Source organism: Aotus nancymaae, unplaced genomic scaffold (genome assembly GCF_030222135.1).
Source record: "Aotus nancymaae isolate 86718 unplaced genomic scaffold, 86718_ANA_hifiasm-v0.15.2.pri h1tg000029l, whole genome shotgun sequence".
NCBI classification, from domain to species: domain Eukaryota; kingdom Metazoa; phylum Chordata; class Mammalia; order Primates; family Aotidae; genus Aotus; species Aotus nancymaae.
This window is the reverse complement of record NW_026988442.1, coordinates 14581846-14606651: the sequence shown is the minus strand read 5'-3', so window position 1 is coordinate 14606651 and position 24806 is coordinate 14581846. Positions and strand designations below refer to the sequence as shown.

At 39.2% G+C, this 24806-nt stretch overlaps 1 protein-coding gene across 1 annotated transcript in view; it reads left to right on the top strand.

The window, feature by feature from the left end:
• The first annotated feature begins 11563 nt into the window (after positions 1–11563).
• The window catches only part of NCOA6 (nuclear receptor coactivator 6), a 96543-nt gene continuing 83300 nt past the window's right edge, over positions 11564–24806 (top strand). The window contains exon 1 of the mRNA XM_012455141.2: positions 11564–11732. The gene's annotated coding sequence lies outside the window, so the exon portion shown is untranslated. The remainder of the gene's footprint in view (positions 11733–24806) is intronic.

Here is a 24806-nt window from a genome sequence, read left to right as displayed (position 1 = left end):
GTGAAACTCTGTCTCAAAAAAAGAAATAAAATAAATTTTAAAAAAATCAAACACATGGAGAAATTCAAAGGCACTGTGGCTTACCACCAAATACTAGTAAAAGTAGGACTGCTTTAGAATCTGATTAAACTTACTCAGGGAGCCATACTGCCTCTGAGATTCTGAGTAGAATCCTTTCTTGCCTTTTCCTAGCTTCCATCAATGCTTCTTTATTCTTTTTTGAAACAGCACCGTACTCCCTCTCCCAGGCTGGAGTGCAGTGGTGTGATCTCGGCTCAGTGCAACCTCTGAAGGTTTAAACCTCCCGGTTTTAAGTAAGTCTCCTGCCTCAGCCTCCCAAGTAGCTGGCTCATGCCTGTAATCCCAGCACTTTGGGAGGCCGGGGTTGGTGGGTCACTTGAGTTCAGGAGTTTGAGACCAGCCTGGACAACATGGTGAAACCCCATCTCTACTAAAAATACAAAAATTAGCTGCGTGTGCTGGCATGTGCCTGTAATCCCAGCTACTTGGGAGTTTGAGGCTTCCATCAATTCTTGGTGCTCCTTGGCTTGTAGCTGCTGTATCACTCCAATCTCTGCCTCTGTTGTCACATGGCATTTTCCCTGTGTGTCTCTGTGTCCAAATTTCCCTCTTATAAGGACACCAGTAGGTCCCACCCTACTCCAGTAAGAGTAACTTCATCTTAATTGATAACGTCTGCAGCGACTCCGTTTCCAAATCAGGTTACATTCTGAGGTACTGAGAGGGTTAGGACTAACATATTTGGCAGGGGTGGTATTGTAGAGGGTGCAGTTCAACATATAACAGGTATTGAGATAATATAGAGGCATTAAATTAAAATTTATTAAAATAAAAGGGTAAGATTGCAGCAAGTGGGGTTAAGGAGAGAGTAACAAAAGGAATGATGGACATAAGAAAATGTAAGGAATATTTAGGTAATGAAATAGTGAGAAGTCTAATTTGCTGCTGTGTTGAGGAGTTGTGGAGAAGTGAAGCAAGCATAGTTTCTTGGGGCCCTGGATGCAGGTCTAAGACATCTGAATGTTGCTGAGTGAGCAGTGTGTGGGAGCAGGATAGCACTGCAGAATTTTGAAATGGTAGATAATTGATTCAAGCTTTGAGTAACTGAGTCAAGCTTTAAAGGCATTCTAATATGATCAGGTGATCATGGATAAGTAAACACCCTGTAGAAAAACAGATGGTCAATGATTGAACACACCCAGTGTCCCTCATTTGCCTATACCAGTAACTTTTACCAGCACCGTAAAGAAATCTTATCTTCCATAAAACAACAGCAAACTTTGAGGGTTTTGTTAGGCCCCTCTTTTTGGTGAGCTATCTGTGGGCATTGAGAGATAAATCCGCTTTTCCAAGTCTCTATTTAAAAGCCTTCCCATGGATATTTCAGTGTTAATAGTCATGTCACACTTCATTTGATTTCAAACCATTCTTCAAAATTACCTCTTTTTTGTCCTATTCTTTATCTTTTGTTTTTTTCTCTGAACCTTCTTCAGTTTTCCTATAATTTAAAAAAAATTGAAAAGTATTCAGTATTGTTTTTAAATAACAAATAGAGTTGAGAAAGACTGTGTACTGTCCAGGCTAATGATATGCTCTTTTTCTGTGTCTTTTTATTTTTTAATTCTTGTTATTATTTTTTTAAATAGAGTCTTTCTCTGTCACCCAGGCTGGAGTGCAGTGGTGTGATCATGGCCCACTGCAGCCTCAACCTCCCAGGCTCAAGCGATCCTCTCACCTCAGTCTCCTGAGTGAACATGTGGGACTATAGATGTTCCCCACCTCACTTGGCTTTTTTTTTTTTTTTTTTTTTGGGTAGAGAAGGGGTCTTTCTATGTTGCCAGGCCAGTCTCAAACTCCTGGGCTTAAGGGACACTCCTGCCTCCCAGAGTGCTGGGATTATAGACGTGAGCCACTATACTCAGCCTGTGTCTTTTTAATGGTAGTTATGTTGGCCTTGCCCAGGATAGGGCCATATTTAAATCGTGAATACTCATTCAAATTATGGTCAGTACTAGCCCTCAGATACTTTTCTTTATTTGTGCCTAGGCAGTTCTTCCTGATTTTATGTTTGCATTGTTTATACTTTCTCCAATAGCATGTGTCCTCATGAAATTTAAAAAAGTTTGTGACAAGCCTGGCCATCATGGTGAAACCCCATCTCTCCTAAAAATACAAAAATTAGCCAGGTGTGGTGGTGCATGCCTGTAATCCCAGCTACTTGGGAGGCTCAGGCAGAAGAATCGCTTGAACCCATGAGGTGGAGGTTGAGATGAGTCAAGATCATGCCATAGCACTCCAGCCTGGGTGACAAGAGTGAGACTCTGTCTCAAAAAACAAAAAAAAATTTGTTTAAATACTGCAAATACATAACTTCTGAGTCATTTTTGTATTCATACAGTATTTACAAATTTAATTCATATGAAGTGTTTTTTTTAGTCTTTTTTCATTTGGCAATATATTGATGTACTTTTTCACACGTTTGTATATTTATCATTTTTAATGGATATATAACAACCAAGATTTAAAATACTCTAGTATTTGGCATTTGGATGATTTTTGGTTTGTTTTTATTTCTATTTTACAATTCTTTTTTTTTTTTTTTCCTGAGACAGAGTCTCACTCTGTCACCCAGGCTGGAGGGCAGTGGCATGATCTGAGCTTATTGCAACCTCCACCTCCTGGATTCAAGCAATTCTCCTGCCTCAGCCTCCTGAGTAGCTAGTATTACAGAGCGCACCACCATGCCCAGCTAATTTTTGTATTTTTAGTAGAGATGAGGTTTTACCATATTGGCCAGGCTGGTCTGGAACTCCTGACCTCATGATCCTCCCGCCTCGGACTCCCAAAGTACTGAGATTACAAGCGTGAGCCACCGCACCCAGCCTATTTTACAATTCTAAATTGTAGTGCTGTAACATCTTTTTATGAATTTTTCCTCCAGTTTTTTTCTTAGAATATATTCCCTAAAATGATTTGATCAGGTCTGAGAATATCACTTTTTAGCCACATTGTCATATTATTCTTTAAAACAACTACCAGTTTATAGTGCCACTAGCTACCAGTTAAAATTGAATTTCAGAAATTTTTGATTCTAGTGTAATAGCAGTTCTTCAGTTTCGTGGGCTTTTAAAATATTTCAAATGTTTTATTGTTGAAAATTTCAAACGTACAAAAAGCCCCAGAAATAATAGTACAGTGACCCACCTTATACTCACCACCTATGTTCAACATGTTGTCATATGCTTAATAATATGTTTATTATGTTAAACCTTTTAAAAATAAAGACATCATGATACTATGCCTTTAATATTTTAGCATGCATTTCTTACAAATAAGGATATTCTACATAAATACAATACCATTATTAACACCTAACAAAATTAACAGTAATTCCTTAATATTATCTAACATTAAGTCTGTATTTAAGTTTATCCAGTTGTCTCCAAAGTGACTTTTTTTTTCTTTTTTTTTTTAAAGACAGAGTCTCACTCTGTTGCCCAGGTTGGAATGCAGAGGCACACTTTCAGCTTACTACAACCTCTGCCCCCTGGGTTCAAGCAATTCGCCTGCCTCAGACTCCTGAGTAGCTGGGACTACAGGTGCATGCCACTACGTCCAGCTAATTTTTGTATTTTTAGTGGAGATAGGGTTTCACCATGTTGGCCAATCTGGTCTCGAACTTCTGACCTCAGGTGATCCGCCTGCCTTGGCCTCCCAAAGTGCTGGGATTACAGGCATGAGCCACTGTGCCCAGCCTCCAAAATGACTTTTATAGCTAAGGTGTATGGAGTTGAATCAAGTTAAGGGTCATGCATTGCATTTGCCTGTTTTATTCCTATAGTGTTTTGTTTTCTCTCTCTCTCTGTTGCCCAGACTGGAGTGAAATGGCGTGATCTCTGCTCACTGCAACCTCCGCTTCCTGGCTTCAAGTGATTCTTGTGCCTCAGCCTCGTGAGGAGCTGGGATTACAGGTGTGCGCTACCACACCTGGCTAATTTTTATATTTTTGGGGAGACTGGGTTTCATCACATTGGCCAGGCTGGTCTTGAACTACTGACCTCAGGTGATCCACCAACCTCAGTGTCCCAAAGTGCTGAGATTACAGGGGTGAGCCACCACGCCTGGCCCCTATAGTCTTTTTTTTCAACCTAGAATACTTCCTATTTTCCGTCTACACCTCTTATTTTTTTCCATAGCATTGATTTGTTGACATCAAAGCAGGTTTCTTGTTGAATGTCTCACATTCTGGATTTATTTGATTGTTTTCTTTGTATCATTTAATTTGTTCCTTTATTCCTTGTATTTCCTTATACTAGAAGGTTAAAAGACTTACTATATTCTGCAGACTTAATTAGACTCTAGTTAAACATTTTGGCAACCATATGTACTTAAATATTCTTCATATTCCGTCATATCATGAGGTACATAAATGGGTGTCACATTATTATTGATAATAAATTTGATTACAAGTTTAATGTGGTGGATGCCAAATCTCCTCATTGTAAAATGCACTTCTTTTGTGACTAGCAATTTTTTTAATCAATGATGAACTTTTTTTCAAGAAATAATAAATGTAGCTCATCTTGCTTGAACTAATTTTTCATGTCACTTGACCATTTGTTCACTGTAGGTTTGGTATTTTTCGTTTTTTTTTTTTTTAAATGAGCACTATTGTACACCAGGAGGCATTTTGCTTTTTATTTGTACTATGCATTTAAAATTTTAATTCAATGTGACAAAGAATGGTGCATTGTTACAGAATATAAATTTCAAGTGTCAGGGTTTAGCTGAAAGCAAATAAAATTTAACTGCAAAAAGAGATATAGATTGCAATAATATAACAAAGGACATTTCTTTTACAAGATTTTGTGATGATTCAAAACATTTATTTTTTTATTTTACTTTTTTAAATTTGAGATGAGGTCACCCGGGTGCAGTTACTCATGCCTGTAATCCCAGTGCTTTGGGAGACCGAGGCAGGTGGATCACAAGGTCAGGAGTTCGAGACCAGTCTGGCCAACATGGTGAAACCCCGTCTCTACTAAAAATATAAAAAATTAGCCAGGCATGGTAGCAGGCGCCTGCAGTACCAGCTATTCGGGAGGCTGAGGCAGGAGAATTGCTTGAACCTGGGAGATGGAGGTTGCGGTGAGATGAGCCCACACCACTGCACTCCAGCCTGGGCAACAGAGCGACAATCCGTCTCAAAAAAAAAAAAAAAAAAAAAATTGTGACAAAGTCTTGCTCTGTCGCCCAGGCTGGAGTGCAGTGGCACAATCACAGCTCATTGTAGGCTTGACCTCCTGGGCTCCAGGTTGTCGTCACACCTCAACCTCCCAAATAGTTGTGACTACTGGCATGAGCCACCACTCCCAGCTAATTTTAAAATTATTTTTTTTTTGAGATGTTGTTTTGCTCTTGTCTCCTATGCTGTAGTGCAGTGGTGCGATCTCAGCTCACTGCAACCTCCTCCTCTTGGGTTCAAGCAGTTCTCCTTCCTCAACCTACCTAGTAGCTGGGATTACAGGTGTGCGCCACCATGTCCAGCTAATTTTATATTTTTAATAGAGAAAGGGTTTCACCATGTTGGCCAGGCTGTTCTTGAACTCCTCATCTCAGGTGATCTACCCACCTTGGCCTCCCAAAGTGCTGGGATTACAGGCATGAGCCACCGTGCCTGGAAATAATTTTTTTTTTTTTTTTTTTTTGAGATGGAGTCTCACTGTTGCCCAGGTTGGAGTGCAGTGGCGGGATCTTGACTCACTGCAACTTCCACCTTCTGGGTCCATCTCGGCTCACTGCAACCTCTGCCTCCTGGGTCCAAGCGATTCTCCTGCCTCAGCCTCCTGAGTAGCTGGGATTACAGGCATGCACGACCATGCCAGGCTAATTTTGTATTTTTAGTAGAGGCAGGGTTTCACCAGGTTGGTCAGGCTGGTCTCGAACTCCTGACCTCATGATCCACCCATCTTCCAAAGTGCTGAGATTACAGGTGTAAGCCACTGCACCTGGCCGGGCCATACTTTTTTTTTTTTCCCGTAGAAGTGGGGTCTCCATGTTGGCCCGACTGATCTCAAACTCCTAGACTCAAATGGTCCTTCCACCTTGGCTTCCCAAAGTGCTAGGATTACAGGCATGAACTACCTACCATGGCTGACCTCTTCTAGATTTTATTTCTGTTTTTGTATTACTCATTTATAATATTTTTTCTCTTTGTTACAATTTGGACAGAGATTTATATCTTTGTTTTTTAGCATAAATGAACTAGTTTATCTTCTTCTGATATATATTCATTGTTTACAAATAAGCACAATATTAAATTTTTTAATTTTTAAATGTTCTCTTTTGAACTTTGAAAAATTGTTATCCTAATTGCACCAAGTCATTTGAATGCTGTCCCTGTGTTTGAAAATACTGATACATCCACCTAAAACTGATTCTGTCTGCAAGTTTGCTAAGCACAGTGTATTCATCTGGGTTATCAATAATGATGAAATGGTAGCTGCAGGACCTGAAAACTGGTCTTAGGACTTCAGTATTTGATTTAAAAGTCAACAATTGGCCAGGCGCGGTGGCTCACACCTATAATCCCAGCACTTTGGGAGGCTTAGGCAGGTGGATGGCCTGAGGTTGGGAGTTTGAGACCAGCCTGGCCAACATGATGAAACCCTGTATCTACAAAAATACAAAATTAGATGCAGTGTCATGCACCTGTAATCCTAGCCACTCAGGAGGCTGAGGCAGGAGAATCGCTTGAACCTGGGAGGTGGAGGTTGCAGTGAGCTAAGATCACGCCACTGTACTCCAGCCTGGGTGACAGAGCGAGACAGTCTCAAAAAAAAAAAAAAAGTGACAATTACAAAAGCATAAAGCAAAACAAAATAAAAATCCTGACAGCATTGTCATTATGAATATATTAAGACAAGGGAGAAGCAGCACTGGCTGATTCTGAGAATGATGGCATAAGGACTTCCCTGATGTAGAGCCTAGATCACATGATTTACGTCTTCTCACAGAGAAACCTAACAATCAGAAAGGCTAAGTTGTCTTTCATCACGGTCTTATTGTAGGGCCACAGCCCTACAGGGTCATGGGGTGTCCCCTATTGCTGTGCTGAGGCGCTGGATCCGAGATGTAACGAGACAGGACACAGAAGGACTGGAAAGAGCAGCTGGGCTCAGGGGGCCATGCCACTTACAGGCAGAGACAGGCGAGGCCCCAAACATCCAGGAGTGTCTGTATTTATTGGGTATAGGTTAGGGGACAGGGTAGTGAGTGAGGTCATCTTAAGGATAGTGATGGGTCAAGATAATCACGTGAGCAATAAACAAGGTCACCTTGTTTATTAGGTCACCTAGGCTAGGAGGTGGGCAGTGCACAGCAAGGGGTCCACCCCCATTAGGTCACTGAGTCAAGGAGGTGGGCCGTGCACAGTGAAGAGGGTGCATTCTCAGAGGGTGCAGTGTGCAGTATCTCTTATCTAGGGGCAGGCTACTTCTAAGGAATTCTATAGGAGGATGCTTTGAGCAGCAACAGAGCTGAGAAGGTCTACAGCCACCTGCTGGCAGCTTCCAATGATTTCTATAGGAGGATGCTGTGAATCAGCACAGTAGCTAGAGAACTAACAAGTTATACAGTCACCAAGGCGCTATTATACCAGAGAGGTTTTAAGCCCTAGGACGCTCGCAGGACTGCTGGTCTGAGGGCAGCCTTCTGCAAGAACTGGGCGCAAGATACTACAACTCCTTTTTCAGGAGGAGTGGCTCTAGCTCCAAGCCTGCCATACAGCAGGTTATCTTTACGATACTGAACGCTGCCACTTGGGCCATAGATTCTTGTCTTGGTATAACTGTTTTTCCCTTAAATCATGCTCTGCACCGTGTCTGCTCTAGACATTCCTCCAACTATAAGCTGCTTATTCCTTAATTCATGCTCTGTACCATGTCTGCTCTAGGCATTCCTCCGACTATGAACTAAGATATATATATATTAGTTTATAGAAATTAGTGCCTGAAGAATATCTTACTACTCAGTTATTTCCATATATATATATATTTCCATATATTTGATTAAAGGATTATATGAAAGGAAATAACTGAATAGTAACTCTATAAACTAAGATATTCTTCAAGCACTAATTGTGCTGGGAATCTGCGTAGTTCTTCTTCCTCGGTGCCTAGATGGGGGATTACCTACATCTTATGGCAAGACAACATTCATTATATAACATATGAAATGACTTTCCTACTACTAAGAGGCTTTGGACAAATTGTTCACTTGAGCCTTGATTTTTCTGTTTGTTCCTTGAAGGTGTTGGACCAGATTATTGTTAAGCTCTGGTTCTTACTCTGTTCAGGTTCTCAGGCTATTTGTAGAGAATTTTGAAAATTGTTTTGTGGATGTTGTAGGAGTTGATCAGTTTCTCACTGTCATTTGTGTATTTAGATCACCGATTGGTGCTCCAAACCTGTGTTATTTTTTGACTGTAGCTTTATTATGATTGAGAGTGTGGTGGTGTTCATAATTGGAACATGACATATAAAGTAGTTTTTTCTCTAAATTTTATGTGCCTACTGTGGTATGTAACAAGATGGGAAACAAATCTCATTGAACCTCTGACTTACTGGTTGATAGTATCTTTGATTGAATTATTAACTATGTGTTGGGATGAGGAGTTTTGGAACCCTCAGGTTTCATGTTTCACTAATTTATCTTTTGTTTCTTGTACTAAGAAGTCAGGATTGAAGTTTAAAAAGTAATGTTAATATTCCCTAGTCCCTTATATTGTCTATTATCCCTACCAAGAGCAAACCAGGGTGATTGTTGTATTGAATGCCAATCCCCTTGACAGGCATTTTGTTGATCGTTTGAGAGCACTAAGTTTCTCTGATTTGGCTGGAGGGGTACACAAATTTTCCCTTGGGAGCCCCATAATTGAGTTTAGGAAGTATGAAATAGTTTTATATGGACTTCATGAAAAGGTATAGGGAGGATGAGATTGGATCTTATGTTAGTTACGCCTAGGCAAATCGTCTTTAAAGTTGGCATTTAACTGTTTATTTAGACACTTGAACAGTGTCTTATAAGTTACCCTGAAACATTAAGGCTAAGTGGTTACAAGGCCAACTTAATTTTTTAAGTACTATAAGTGTAATATTCAGATTGAGGCATTCATGAAATAATGTTTTAATTAACCATTCCACAGTTTTTGTGATTTCTTATATAATAACTTCAGGAGCAGGAAAGTGCCTAGCAGAGTGCTAGTAGGCAGTTGGTAAAGAGTAGTCAAACAAATTCTCCATCAAAAGTTCTTTTTTTTTTTGAGATGGAGTCTTGCTCTGTCACCTAGAGTAGAGTGCAGTGGTGCGATCTTGGCTTATTGCATCTTCCACCTCCCAGGTTCAAGCAATTCTCCTGCCTCAGCCTCCTGAGTAGCTGGGATTACAAGCACGCACCACCATGCCCAGCTTATTTTTGTATTTTTAGTAGAGACAGGGTTTCACGTTGGTCAGGCTGGTCTCGAACTCCTGACCTCATGATCTGCCTGCCTCAGCTTCCCAAAGTGCTGGGATTTTACAAGCGTGAGCCACCACGCCCAGTGAAAGTTTTCAAATTACAGTAGATTAGAAATTAAGAGAGACTTCTGTTACATATTGAGAGATACATATTTCCCATAAAAAATAACTCATGTTCTGTAAATCTGAAATTGTTTCACAATATAAAGTTTTTTAAATGCGTGCAAAAGAGTCTCATGATGATAAAGAAGCAACAATGTTATTACTAGCCAAATGAGAGGGAGAGGTTGTTTCACCTAGACAACAAATCTGGAAGGTTTGCATTTGATACAACCTGAAGAATATGCTTGTATTTATAAGGCAGGTGCTAGAGGAATTCTAGTATTTTTATTTTAGAATGCTACTTTAAAAATATTTGAATAGAGATACTCATTTGTAGAATGCGTTTTAAAAGCATATGTATACATTGTTGTTGTTGTTGTTTTACCTAGAAGGAACTTGAGATTCCATTTAGTTCTAGTGCTGGAGTTCCATCCTCTCATTTTAACACTCTTGGACCCAGAGAGACTTGTCCTGCCCTAAATCATACAACAACTTTATGGGATAGTCATGACTAAAATGCACTCTGCCATGCTCAGCCTAGCCCTTTTTCCATTCTATCACCCTATGTTTTCGTATCAAAAATAATGCTAGTCTATCTGAATAGGTACACAGTTGATTTTACTACTAATAATTTGACATATGTCTGCATTGAAAGCCTTTTTTTTTTTTCTTTTTTTGAGACAGAGTTTTGCTCTTGTTGCCCAGGCTGGAGTGCAATGGTGCAGTCTTGGCTCACTGCAATCTCTGCCTGGTGGGTTCAAGCGATTCTCCTGACTCAGCCTTCCAAGTAGCTGGGATTACAGGCATGCGCCACCACACCTGGCTAATTTTGTATTTTTAGTAGAGGTGGGGTTTCTTTGTGTTGATCAGGCTGGTCTTGAACTCCTGACCTCAGGTGATCCCCCGTCTCAGCCTCCCAAAGTGCTGGATTACAGGCATGAGCCACCGCACCCCACCAAAAGCATTTAAAAAAGGATTTAAACACTGATTGTGGTGTGGGCATTAGGCTTTATTTAATTTCCTTATATGGATGATACAGCAGCTTCAATAGTGCACAGTTATGAGTCCAGGACATGTGTTTTCCATTTACTTGTTTGCTTGTTTTTTGCAGTTCCCACTTATAATACATATTTTTTTCAGAGTCTAAGTAGGAAAGTAAATGTTAAAAAGTATAATAATACCAACATACTTACAATTCATAACAGAAAGAGGAGGAAAGTGATATGAAGGACTTCATTTGTAGCTAACTACATCCCTGACCTAGGGCAAATCATGTAACCTTGACTATTTCTGATACCTGCTTGCTTAGAATCTTTCAGAGATTCTGCTCAGGACAAATCTATCTATTTTAAAAATGTGTTAATTGATGTGTAACAAAGAAAAGTGCACAAATTATAAGGTTAATGAATTATAAAATGAACACTCTTGTGTGAACATACTTGTGTAACCACTACTATGGTATTTCAAAAGTATATTGAGCCTCTTTGATGATTCTAAGCTTTCCTTATTAAAAACCACTGGACTGGAGATTGTAGATACGTCATGTGTCTTTTACAACTCTTTTTTTTTTTTTTTTTTTTTGAGACGGAATGTCTGTCTGTTGCACAGGTTGGAGTGCAGTGGCGGCTCAATCTTGGCTCACTGCAACCTCTTCCTCCCGGGTTCAACTGATTCTCCTGCCTCAGACTCCCGAATAGCTGGGACTACAGGTGCCTGCCACTACTCTCAGCTAATTTTTGTATTTTTAGTAGACGCTGGATTTCGCCATGTTGGTCAGGCTGGTCTCGAACTCCTGACCTCAGGTGATCCACCCACCTCGGCCTTCCAAAGTGCTGGGATTACAGGCATGAGCCACAGTGCCCAGGCTTTTACAACTCTTTCTAGAGTAAAATTAGCAGAAACTGTAGAGAGAAGGAGTTTGGCCAATCACAAAAATTTATTTTGAATAGGTTTATTTGGTTTATATTTAGTCTTTTCTTCTGATGTTTCTTTTCTTCCTCTTGCTCTTTTTCCTTTTTGTCTAGGTCCTGGGAGGAATGGAGAGGGGTCCTACTGACTAACTTTTCTGAGAGTGGTCAGAGAGTTCTTAAACAGGTCTGTTGATTCTGTAGAATACATGAAATTCGATTTATAAAAGACTTAATTTCAACTTAAAGGATTTGATTAGAAATAGATTTTCCTTTTTAAAAAGAAGGCATTTTGATCCTAATGTTCGTAGGGTATTTAACTTTGGCAAGCTGCATTAAAACTGACTGAATTAAATAAGATCTGCTTAATAAAAAAGCATTTGAGTCATGTCTTATTAGTTATGTTAAATACCTGTAATATGGCAGAATTCTTTATTGGTTCCATGAAAAGTACCAAGAAAAGATGAAAAGGTGAATTTCTCAATAGTCCATAATTCTGGAGGGGAATGGAGGCATGCACAAATCCAAAAAGGAAAATAGCATTTATTTGACCTTCTTTCTGATGTTTTCAGAATTCATAACATTGCAGGGGAAAATCAAGGCTACCTTACAATCTCAGAGAAGGGCAGGTGTATATAGTTGTTTTCATTCAACTGCCTTTCTTTCTGTCATCATGAATTAACTTTTTCTTGATCACACAGATAAAACTCAAGCTCAGTGAGTTCCCAGACCTGTCTTTACATTGAAATCACCTGTGGAGCTTGGAAAACTGATACCTTTGTCTCTTACCCTTCCCCAGAAGATTGTGATTTAATTGCCCTGAGGGTATGTCCTGGACTTTGGAATTTTTAAAAGATCCCAAAATGACCAAAAGTGCAGACAAGGCCCAGTGCGATGGCTCATGTCTGTAGTTCTTGCAGTTTGGGAGGCCAGGGTGTGTGGATCACCTGGTCTGGAGTTCGAGACAGCCTGACAAGTGGAGAAACCCCTGTCTCTACTAAAAATACAAAATTAAGGCCAGGCACCATGGCTCACGCCTTTAATCCCAGCTTTTTGGGAGGCCGAGGTGGGTGGATCACCTGAGGTCAGGAGTTCAAGACCAGACTGACCAACATGGAGAAACCCCATCTCGACTAAAAATACAAAAAAAAAAGAAGTAGCTGGGTGTGGTGGGGCATACCTGTAATCTCAGCTACTGGGGAGGCTGAGGCAGGAGAACCGATTGAACCCAGGGGGTGGAGGTTGCAGTGAGCCAAGATCGCATCATTGCACTCCAGCCTAGGCAACAAGAACGAAACTCCATCTCTAAATACATAATAAGAGATAAAAATACAAAATTAGGCGAGTGTGGTGGTGCATGCTTGTAGTCCCAGCTACTCGGAAGGCTGAGGCAGGACAATCGCTTGAACCCGGGAGGCAGAGGTTGCAGTGAGCTGAGATTGCACCATTGCACTCCAGCCTGGGCGATAAGAGCGAAACTCCAACTCAGAAAAAGAAAAGTGCGGACACATTTGGGAACCACTGCTACCTGTTACTTCCCCCCACCCCATAAATATTTAGATAACTATTTATAAATAAAGGGAAAAACATTTTGATTTAAGAATCCTGGCTAGGCATAGTTCCAGGGAAGGTAGGGTAGGAGGATTATTTGAGGCCAGGAGGTGGAGACCAGCCTGGGCAACATAGCAAGACACTGTTTCTACAAAAAGCAAAAACTTAAAAAAAAAAAAAAATGGCGTGATAGTACACGCCTGGTTCCTTGCTACATAGGTGGCTGAGGAGGGAGGATTGCTTGAGCCCAGGAGTTTGAGGCTGCAATGAGCCATGATGGAGCCACTGTACTCTAGCTTGGGTAACAGAGCAACACCCTGTCTCTAAAATACACACACACACACACACACATATATATTTTTAAGAAAAAAGAATCCTGTGCTTTAAACATAAGTTCTTACTAGAATGTAAGCTCGATAAAAGGAGATATCACATCTATATTTTTGTCACCATTGTGTCTTTAGCAATTAGGATAATACTTGACATATATTGCTTACTTAAGTATTTGTTGAATAAGTGAATGAACCTCTCAGTCTTGGGTGAGCTGAGAGTATATTTTTACTTAAGACTCAAGTAGTATGAGTATGTAGAGTGGTGTAGTGAAAAGCTCAGCTTCTAGAATCTTGACTGCCTGGCTCAAATCATGGCACACACTATGGTCTAAAGCAAGTTACTTCAGTTTCCTCATTTGTACAATGTAAGTAAGAGAACCTATTTCATGCAGTTGTTAAAGGGACTAATTGAGTTAATAATAAAACAGTGCTTGGTAGCATATAATAGTGTTTTGCAAGTTTTAGCTACTGTTGAATTCAGGAAGCCCCAGATTCTGTGCAGTTTAAGTAATTTACCTGTGGAATACTGTTTGAGGGATAAGGTTGAATAATAGAATTGGCTGTATTAGATACAGTTAAATAGGCTTCCACAAAGAAGGTGATTTTTTTTTGTCAGCTTAATGAGTTATAATTTACATACAATAAACTGTATCCATTTAAAGTGTACGTTTTGATGTGTTTTGATAGATGTATTTATTAGTTTATATTATTTATTGTGAAACAGTTATTACAACCAAGATAAAATTTTTATTGTCTCACAAAGTTTCCTTATGCTGTGTTGCAGTCTGTCCCTCCCAGTGCCCTCACCTGTTGTATATATTGCTTTGCATTTTTTAGAACTCTATAAATGCACTCAGACATTGTGTTTTCTTTTTTTCTGGCTTCTTTCACTCAGCATAATGATATTTATATTCATCCACATTACAGTGTGTATCAGTAATTCATTCCTTTTTAACTCTAGTATTTTGTTGTATGGATATAATATCTATTCACATGTGATGGTTGTTTGAGGTATTTTCCAACTTTTGATTATTGTGAATAAAGCTGCTGTAAGCATTTATGTATGTATACATCTTTTTGTAGACATGTTTTCATTTATTTTGAGGTAAATACCTGGCAGTGAGATTGCTGGGTAATATGGTATATCTGACTTTTTAAGAAATTGCCAGACAGCTTATTCAGCAGGATTTCCACATAGGGTACATGAGTTATTTATTGTTGCATAAAAGATTACCACAGATTTAGTAGTTTAAAACAACATACATTTTTATTATGGCGGTTTTCACGGGTCAGGAATCAGCATAACTTAGATGGCTCTTCTGTTTCAGGGTCTCTCACAGGAGGTAGTCAAGGTGTCAGCCAGGGCTGGTGTCTCATCTCAGTGCTTGGCTGAGGAAGAATCTGTTTCCAAACTAATTTGGTTGGTGACAGAATTCTCTTCCTGAAGGGATGTTGAATTGAGGGGCTTGGTTTCTCACTGGCTGATGGCTGGAGGCTGCCCTGAATTCCTTTCCATGTAGCTTCTTCAGCATCACAAAGCTGAGAAAGGATTAGCAAGTCTCCTAGGAAGATGGAAGTCAGAATCTTTTATAATCATGGAGTGGTATCCTATCACCTTTGCTATAGTCTGTTAGTTAGAAGCAAATCACTAGGCCAGTCTATATCAGGAGGAAGAGATTACACAAGGGCATGAACACCAGGAGGCTGGAGTAATTGGTGGCCATTTTAGAAGTCTGTCTACCACAGAAGGCATGACTTGTGCTAGACTGCCTCTAGATGAGACATAACAGGTTAAAAAAAGTCAGCCCAGTGTGGTGGTTCACGTCTGTAATCCCAGCACTTTGAGAGGATGAGGCAGGAGGATTACTTGAACCCAGTAGTTCAAGACCAGCCTGGGCAGCAGGAAGGCCCCGTCTCTACAAAAAATACAAAAATTATCTGGGTATGGTGGCATGCATCTGTAGTGCCAGCTGCTACTCAGGAGGCTGAGGTGGGAGGAATACTTGAGCCCAGGAGGTCGAGGCTGCGGTGAGCCATAATTGTGCCACTGCACTCCAGCCTGGGCAACAGATCGAGATCCTGTCTCAAAAACAAAAACAAAATCTAAAGGCTCTACCAGAAAACTCTTAGTACTGATAAACAGTAAGATGACAAGAAGAATGAGGGGAAAAAGTAAAAAGAAAAAAAAAAATTGATAAATGAATTCAGTAAGTTGCAGGATACAAAATTAATATACAAAAATCAATAGTTTGTATACATCAATAACAAACTAGCTGAAAAAGAAATCAAGAAAGCAGTCCCATCTACAGTCGCTACAAAAAAGTTAAAATACCTAGGAATCAATTTAACCAAGGAGGTAAAAGATGTCTACAATAAAAACCATTAAACACTGATGAAAGAAGTTGAAGAGGACACAAATAAATGGAAAGGCATCCCATATTAATGGACTGGAAGAATCAATAGTATTAAAATGACCATACTACCCAATGTGATCTACAGATTTAATGCAGGCCCTATTAAAATACCAATGACATTTTTCACAGAAAAACATCTTAGGATTGTTTTAGAAAAAAACAATCCTAAAATTTGTATGGCAGGCACCACAAAAGCCCTTGAATAGCCAAAGCAATCCTGAGCAAAAAGAACAAAGCTAGATGCAGTACACTTCCTGACTTGAAAGTATACAAAACTATTGTAACCAAAACAGCATGGCATTGGCATAAAAACAGACACATAGACCAATGGAACACCATAGAGAACCCAGAAATAAATCCACACATTTTTAGCCAACTGATTTTCAACAGAGGCACCCAAAACATACATTGAGCAAAAGTATCTTCAGTGAGTGTGCTGAGAAAACTGGATATCCATATGGAGAAAAATGAAACTAGACCCCCGTCTCTCACCATATACAAAAATCAACTCAAAATAACTGAAGACTTAAATGTAAGACCTGAAACTATGAAACCACTAAAAGAAAACACGGAAGAAACACTTGAGGACATTGGTCTGTGCAAAGATCTTACAGATAAGACCTCAAAAGCACAGGCAGCAAAAACAAAAGTTGACAAATAGGATTATATCAGTTAAAAAAACTTCTGTATGACAAAGGAAACAGAGTGAAGAGATAACCTGCGGAATGGGAGAAAATATTTGCAAACTATTCATTTGGCAAGGGATTAATGTCTGGAATAAACAAGGAACTGAGATATTTCAACAACAGAAAAACAATCGGATTTTAAAATTGGGTACTTGATCTGAATAAACATTTCTCCAAAGAAAACATAAAATTGTCAACAAGTGTATGAAAATCTGCTTAACATCACTAACATCAAGAAATGCAAATCAAAACTATAATGAGATGTTATTTCACCCCAGTTAAAATAGGTGGCTATTGCCACCGGGCACGGTGGCTCACGCCTGTAATCCTAGCACTTTGAGAGGCCAAGGCGGGTGAATCACCTGAGGTTGGGAGTTTGAGACTAGCCTGACCAACATGAAGAAACCCCATCTCTACTGAAAATACAAAATTAGCTGGGCATGGTGGTGCATGCCTGTAATCCCAGAAGGCAGGAGAATTGCTTGAACCCAGGAGGCAGAGGTTGCGGTGAGCCAAGATCATGCTATTGTATTCCAGCCAGGGCAACAAGAGTGAAACTCCATCTCAAAAAAAAAAAAAAAAAAGAAATAGTGGCTATCACCAAAAAGATGGAGAAAAGGGAACTACTATTTACTGTTGATGGAAATGTAAATTAGTGCAGCCATTATGGAAAATAATTACGGAGGTTCCTTAAAAAGCTAAAAAGAGAACTACCATATGATACAGCAATCCCACTAATAGGTATATATCCAAAGGAAAGGAAATCAGTGTGTTGAAGAGACATCTGCATTTCCATGTTTATTGCAGAACTATTCACAATAGCCAAGATAGAGAATCAACCTGTATCCCTCAATACGTAACTGGATAAAGAAAGTGTGGTATATATACACAGTGGAATACTATTCACCATAAAAGAATGAAATCTTGTCATTTGCAGCAACATGCATCAGCCTGGAGGACATTAAGTGAAATAAGTCAGGCACAGAAAGAGAAATGCCATATGTTCTTACTTATATGCGGAAGCTAAAAAAGTTGATCATAATAAAAGTAGAGAGTAGAATAGGCCAGGTGTGGTGGCTCACGCCTATAATCCCAGCACTTTGAGAGGCCAAGGTTGGTGGATCACTTGAGCCCAGGAGTTCGAGATTAACCTAGTCAACATAGTGAAACCTCATCTCTACTAAAAATACACAAGAAAACTAGGTGGGTGTGGTAGTGCACGCCTGTAATTCCAGCTACTTGGGAGGCTGAAGCACGAGAATCACAAGGCTGAAACCAGGAGGCAGAGGTTGCAGTAAGCTGAAATTGCGCCATTGCACTCTAACTTGGGTGATGGAGTGAGACTCTCAAAAAAAAAAAAGTTATAAGAAGTAGAGTGTAGAACAGTGGTTACTAGAGTTTGAGAAGAGCAGGGGAAGGGTAAAAAGGAGAGACTAGTTAATGGATACAAAATTACAGCTGGGTAAGACAAGTAAGTTCTAGTGTTCTCTAGCACTGTAGGATGACTACAGATAAAAATAATTTATTGTATATTTTCAAATAGCTAGAAGAGAAGATCTTTTTCAACACAAATAATAAATGTTTGAAGTGATGGATGTGCTAATTACTCTGATTTAATACACATTGTATACATGTATCAAAATATTACACTGTACCCCATATATATGTACAGTTATGTGGGATTAAAATATTTTTTTGAAAAAGCTGAAATAACATGTTTTATATATTTTATATTTAAAATATAAATATTTTGCAGCCAGGCATTGTGGCTCACGCCTGTAATCCTAGCGCTTTGGGAAGCTGAGGCGGGTGGATCACAAGGTCAGGAGTTCAAGACCAGCCTGAACAACATGGTGAAACCCCGTCTCTACTAAAATACAAAAAATTAGCTGGGCATGGTGGCATACACCTGTAATCCCAGCTACTCAGGAGACTGAGAGAGAAAAATCGCTTGAACCCGGGAGGTGGAGCTTGCAGTGAGCCAAGATTACGCCATTGTACTCCAGCCTGGGCAACAAAGCAAGACTCTGTGTCAAAAAAGAAAAGAAAAAGATATATATATATATATATATATATATATATATATATATGTATTTCTCATGATTTTAAATATTCTCAAAAGCATTAGTCTCAATAAGAAGCAATATTTGAGTATATTTAAATTGTTTAACCACTTCTGTTGTTGAACCATTCACAGAATATTTGATGAACTTTTTTTTTTGTTTGAGACAGGGTCCCACTCTGTTACCCAGGCTTGAGTGCAGTGGTGCAGTCATGAGTCACTGCAGCCTCAACCTCCCAGGTCCAAGCCATCCTCCCACCTCAGCCTACTGAGTAGCCGAGACCACAGGTGTGCTACCACACTCAGCTTAGTTTTAAATTACTTATTATTTTATTTATTTATTTATTTTTGAGACAGAGTCTTACTCTGTCACCCAGCTGGAGTGCAGTGGTGCAGTCTCGGCTCACTGCAACCTCCGCCTCCCGGGTTCAGGCAATTCCCCTGCCTCAGCCTCCCGAGTAGTTGGGAACACAGGCGCGTGCCACCACACCCGGATAATTTTTTTTTTATTTTTTAGTAGAGACGAGGTTTTACCATGTTGGTCAGGATGGTCTCGATCTCCTGACCTTGTGAGCTGCGCCTGGCCTATTTATTTATTTTGACAGGATCTCCCTCTGTCACCCAGGCTGGAGTGCAGTGGCGCGATATCGGCTCACCGCAACCTCCACTTCCCAAGTTCAAGTCGTTCTCCCCTCTCAGCCTCCTGAATAGCTGAGACTACAGGTGCCCGCCACCATGCCCAGCTAATCTTTTGTATTTTTAGTCGAGGTGGGGTTTCACCATATTGGTCAAACTGGTCTCCAACTCCCAACCTCAGGTGATCTGCCCGCCTCAACCTCCGAAAGTGCTGGGATTACGGGTGTGAGTCACTGTGTTCAACCTAAATTTTATTTTTGTAGAGATGGTATTTCACTGTTGTCCAAACTGTGATGAACTTCTATTTTTTTTTTTTTTTTTTTTTTTTTTACGGAGTTTCTGTCACCCAGGCTGGAACCTCTGCCTCTGCCTCTGCCTCTGCCTCTGCCTCTGCCTCTGCCTCTGCCTCTGCCTCTGCCTCTGCCTCTCGGGTTCAGGCAGTTCTCCTGCCTCAACCTCCTGAATAGCTGGGATTACAGGTATACACCACCATACCCAGCTAATTTTTTTGTATTTTTACTAGAGACGGGATTTCACTATGCTGGCCAGGCTGATCTCTCGAACTCCTGACCTCAAGTAATCCGCCCGCCTCGGCCTCCCAAAGTGCTGGGATTACAAGTGTGAGCCACTGCACCCGGCAGTGATTAACTTCTTTGAATATAAATCTTTGACCACATTTCCAGTTATTTTATTAGGTTAGATTCCTAGATTGTTAAGCTTATGGCTAAGATGTTAAAGATAATTCTATTTCCATATATTTAAACAAAAGATAAGTATTAATCTATTTCACTGTGCCATTGGCACAATTATTTTATTTTTAAAATCTTCCAGTTTGATGTAAAAAGACACATTTCACTTTATTTTTCTTTTTTTGGAGGTTTTTTTTTTGAGACCAAGTCTTGCTCTGTCACCCAGGCTGGAGTGCAGTGGTGCCATATTGGCTCACTATAACCTCTGCCTCTGGGTTCATGTGATTCTCCTGCCTCAGCCTCCCCAACAGCTAGGATTACAGGTGCCTGCCACCACATCCAGCTAATTTTTGTATTTTTAGTAGAGACGGGGTTTCACCATGTTGCCCAGGCTGGTCTTGAACTCCTCACCTCAAACGATGCACCCGCCTTGACCTTCCAAAGTGCTGGGATTACAGGCATGAGCCATCACGCCTGGCCTGTTTTTCTTTGATGACTTATAAAGTGTAGAAAGCTTTTTGTTCATTGATTATTTTTATTTCTAATTTTATAAATTGCTGAGCATGGTGGCTGACCCTTGTAATCCCAAAGTTTTGGAGGCTACAGTGGGTGGATCACTTGAGCCCAGGATTTTGAAACCAGCCTAGGCAACATGGTAAAACCCTGTCTGTACAAAAAATACAAAAATTAGCCAAGCATGGTGGTATGCCCCTGTAGGCCTAGCTACTTGGGAGGCTGAGGTAAGAGGATCACTTGGACCCCATGGGTCAAGGCTGCATTGAGCTAGGAATTGTGCCACTGCCCTTTAGCCTGGGCAGCAAGGTGAGATCCTGACTCAAAAAACAAAACAAACAAACAAATATAATTCTCAACTTGCATTTTACCTTTTAATTCATGTGCATTTTGACCTGCAAAAATTTTAAAATAATGTAATTATATAATTAAACCTGTATTTTGTGTAGTTCTTTCACAGTTTATGAACTGATAAATGTATTTTAATGTATAACCAATATATGATCATAGTATTATTTCCCTTTTATATTTAACTTTCCCCAATTTTTTTTTTTTTTTTTGAGTCTTGCTGTCGCTAGGCTAGAGTGCAATGGTGCGATCTTGGCCCACTGCAAACTCTGACTCCTGGTTCAAGAGATTTTCCTGCCTCAGCCTCCCGAGTAGCTGGGATTACAGGCACGTGTCACCACACCCAGCTAATTTTTGTATTTTTTAGTAGAGACGAGGTTTCACCGTGTTGGCCAGGATGGTCTTGATCTCCTGACCTTGTCATCCACCCGCCTCAGCCTCCCAAAGTGCTGGGATTACAGATGTGAGCCACTGTGCCTGGCCTAATTTTATATTTTTAATAGAGATGGGGTTTCGCCATGTTGGCCAGGCTGGTCTTAAATTCCTGAACTCAGGTGATCTGCCTGCTTAGGCCTCCCAAAGTGCTAGGATTACAGGCGTGAGCCACCACACGCGGCCTGTGAATAATTTTTTAAATGTGTTGTTGAATTTGATTTGCCAGTATTTTGTTGAGGATTTTTGCATCAGTGTTTTATCACTGTGTTTATCATCTTTTTTTGATGTTTCTTTAGTTTTGGTATCAGGGTAATATTGGCCTTGTAGAATGAGTTTGGAACTATTCTCTTCACTTTTTTTTTGGAATAGGTTGAGTAGGATTGGTATTAGTTCTTAAGTGTTTGGTAGACTTCAACAATGAAGCCGTTAGATCCCAGGCTTCTTTTTTTATTATGGCTTTGATCTTTTCTTTTTCTTTTTCTTCTTCTTTTTTTTTTTTTTTGAGACGGAATCTCACTCTGCCACCCAGGCTGGAGTGCAGTGGTGTGATCTCGACTCACTGCAACCTCCGCCTCTTGGGTTCAAGTGATTCTCCTGCCTCAGCCTCCCAAATAGCTGGGACTGCAGGTGTGTGCTACCACACCTGGCTAATTTTTGTATTTTTAGTAGAGACGGGGTTTCACTTTATTTTGTTACTTGTTACTGGTCTGTTCAAGTTTTGGATTTTTTCATGGTTAATCTTAGTAGGTTGTATGTGTCTAAGAATTTATTTATTTCTTCCAGGTTTTCCAATTTATTGGCATATAGTTGCTCATAGTAGCCTTTAATGATCCTTTGAATTTCTGAAATATCAGTTGTAATGTCTCCTTTTTCATCTCTGATTTTATTTCTTTGGGTCTTCTCTCTTTTTTTGTTAGTCTGGCTAAAAGTTGTCAATTTTGTTTATCTTTTTAAATAGACAACTTTTCACTGATCTTGTGTATTGTTTTCTTCATTTCAATTTCATTTATTTCTGCTCTCATCTTTATTATTTCCTCTACTCATTTTGGGTTTGGTTGACTCTTGCTTTTCTAGTTCTTGAAGATACATTATTAGGTTGTTTATTTGAAGTTTTTATACTTTTTTGGTGTAGACGCCTTTAGCTATAAACTTCCCTCTTAGGCCTGCTTTCACTATATCCCATAGGTTTAGGTATGTTGTGTTTTCATTAGCATTTATTTCAATAAAATTTCCAATTTCCTCCTAAATTTCCTCATTGACCCACTGGTCATTCAGGAGCATAGTGTTTAATTTCCTTGTGTTTGTGTAGTTTTCAAAATTCTACTTGTTATTGATTTTTAGTTTTATTTTATTGTGGTCATAGAAGATACTTGATATTATTTCAATTTAAAAAAATTTTTAATACTTGTTTTGTAGCCTAACATATGGTCTATCCTTGACAATGATCCATGTGCTGAGAAGAATGTGGATTCTGCAGCCACTGAATGAAATGTTCTGTAAATATCTTATTAGGTTCATGTAGTCTGTAGTGCAGATTAAATTTGATTTTTCTTTGTTGATTTTCTGTCTGGATCATCTGTCCAGTGCTGAAAGTGGAATGTTAAAGTCTCCAGCTATTATGGTATTGGGGTCAATCTCTCTCTTTGGCTCTAATAATGTTTACTTTATATATCTGGGTACTCCAGGATTGAGTTCATTTATATTTATAATTGCTATATACTCTTGCTGAATTGATCCCTTTATTACTATATAATGATCTTCTTTGTCTCTTTTTTATAATTTTTTCTCGAAATCTATTTTGTCTGATGTAAGTATAGCTACTCCTACGGCTCTTTTTTGGTTTCCATTTGCATGGAATATCTTTTTTCCATCCCTTTATTTTTAGTTTGTATGTGTCTTTGTAGGTGAAGTGTGTTTCTTGTTGTCAACAGATCATTGGGTCTTGTTTTTTTGTTGTTCATTTAGCCACTCTCTGCCTATTCATTGGAGAATTTACTTCATTTACATTCGCTGTTAATATTGATAAGTAATGACTTAGTCCTGCTGTTTTGTTATTGGTTTTCTGGTTGTTTTGTGGTCTTCTTTCCCTTCTTCCCTTCTTTTCTGTCTTCCTTTTTAGTGAGGGTGATTTTCTCTAGTGGTATGTTTCAATTTACTTTTTATTTCTTGAATACCTGTTGTATTTTTTTATTTGAGTTTATCATGAGGGTTGGAAATAATATCTCATAACCATTATTTTAAACTGATGACAACAGTGATTGCATAAACAAAGAGAAAACTAATAAAAACTCTACATTTAACTTTGCTCCCCCTACTTTTAAACTTTTTGTTTGTATTTATATCTTTTTTTACTGTCTGTCTGGAAAAGTTGATATAGTTATTATTTTTAATTGGTCTCTTAGTCTAAGATATAAGTATTTTATACACCACAATTACATTGTCATAATATTCTTTGACATCTTCAGATGATTTTTGTTGCTCATTAACATCCTTTGCTTTCAGATTGAAGAATTCCCTTTAGCATTTCTTGTAGGACAGGTCTGATGTTGATGAAATCTCTTAGCTTTTGTTTGTCTGGGAAAGTCTTTATTTCTTCTTCATGTTTGTAGGCTATTTTCACTGGATATACTATTCTAGGGTAAAAGTTTTTTTCCTTTTGCACTTTGAATATGTCATACCATTCTCTCCTGGCCAATAGGGTTTCCACTAAAAAGTCTGCTGCTAGATGTATTGGAGCTCCATTGTATTTTTTAAAAATTGTTATTTGTTTCTATTGTCTAGCTGCTTTTAGGATCCTTTCTTTATTATTAACCTTTGGGAGTTCGATTATTAAATGTCTTGAAGTAGTACTCTTTGGCTTAAGTTGGTTTGTGTTCTATAACTTTCTTGTACTTGAATATTGATATCTTTCTTGAGGTTTGGGACGTTCTCTGTTATTTTCCATTTGAATAAACTTTCTGCCCCTCTCTCTCACTCTACCTCCTCTTTAAGGCCAATAACTCTTAGATTTGCCCTTCTGAGGCTATTTTCTATTAATAGATCTTGTAGATGTGCTTTGTTCATTTGCCTCCTCTGACTTGTGTATTTTCAAAGAGGCTGTCTTCATAATCACTATTTTTTCTTCTTGATCAGTTTTGCTGGTAAGAGACTCAGGCATTCTTTAGTATGTCAGTTGCATTTTCAACTCCAGAATTTCTACTTGATTATTTTTAATTATTTCAATCTCTTTGTTAAATTTATCTGACAGGATTCTGAATTCCTTCTGTGTGCTATCTTGAATTCGATTGAGTTTCCTCAAAACAGCTATTTTGAATTCTCTGTCTGAAAGGTTATATATGTCTGTCTCTCTGGGATTAGTCTCTGGTGCCATATTTAGTTCGTTTGGTGAGGTCACATTTTCTTGGATTACCTTGATGTTTGTTGGTGTCTAGGCATTGGAGAATTAGGTATTTATTGTAGTCTTTACAGTCTGGGCTTGTTTTTACCCATCCTTCTTGGGAAGGCTTTCCAAGTATTCAAAGGGACTTGAGTGTTGTTATCTAGGTCTTTTGTCACTGCATTTGTATCTACATTAGGTGGCACCCCAAGTGTAGTA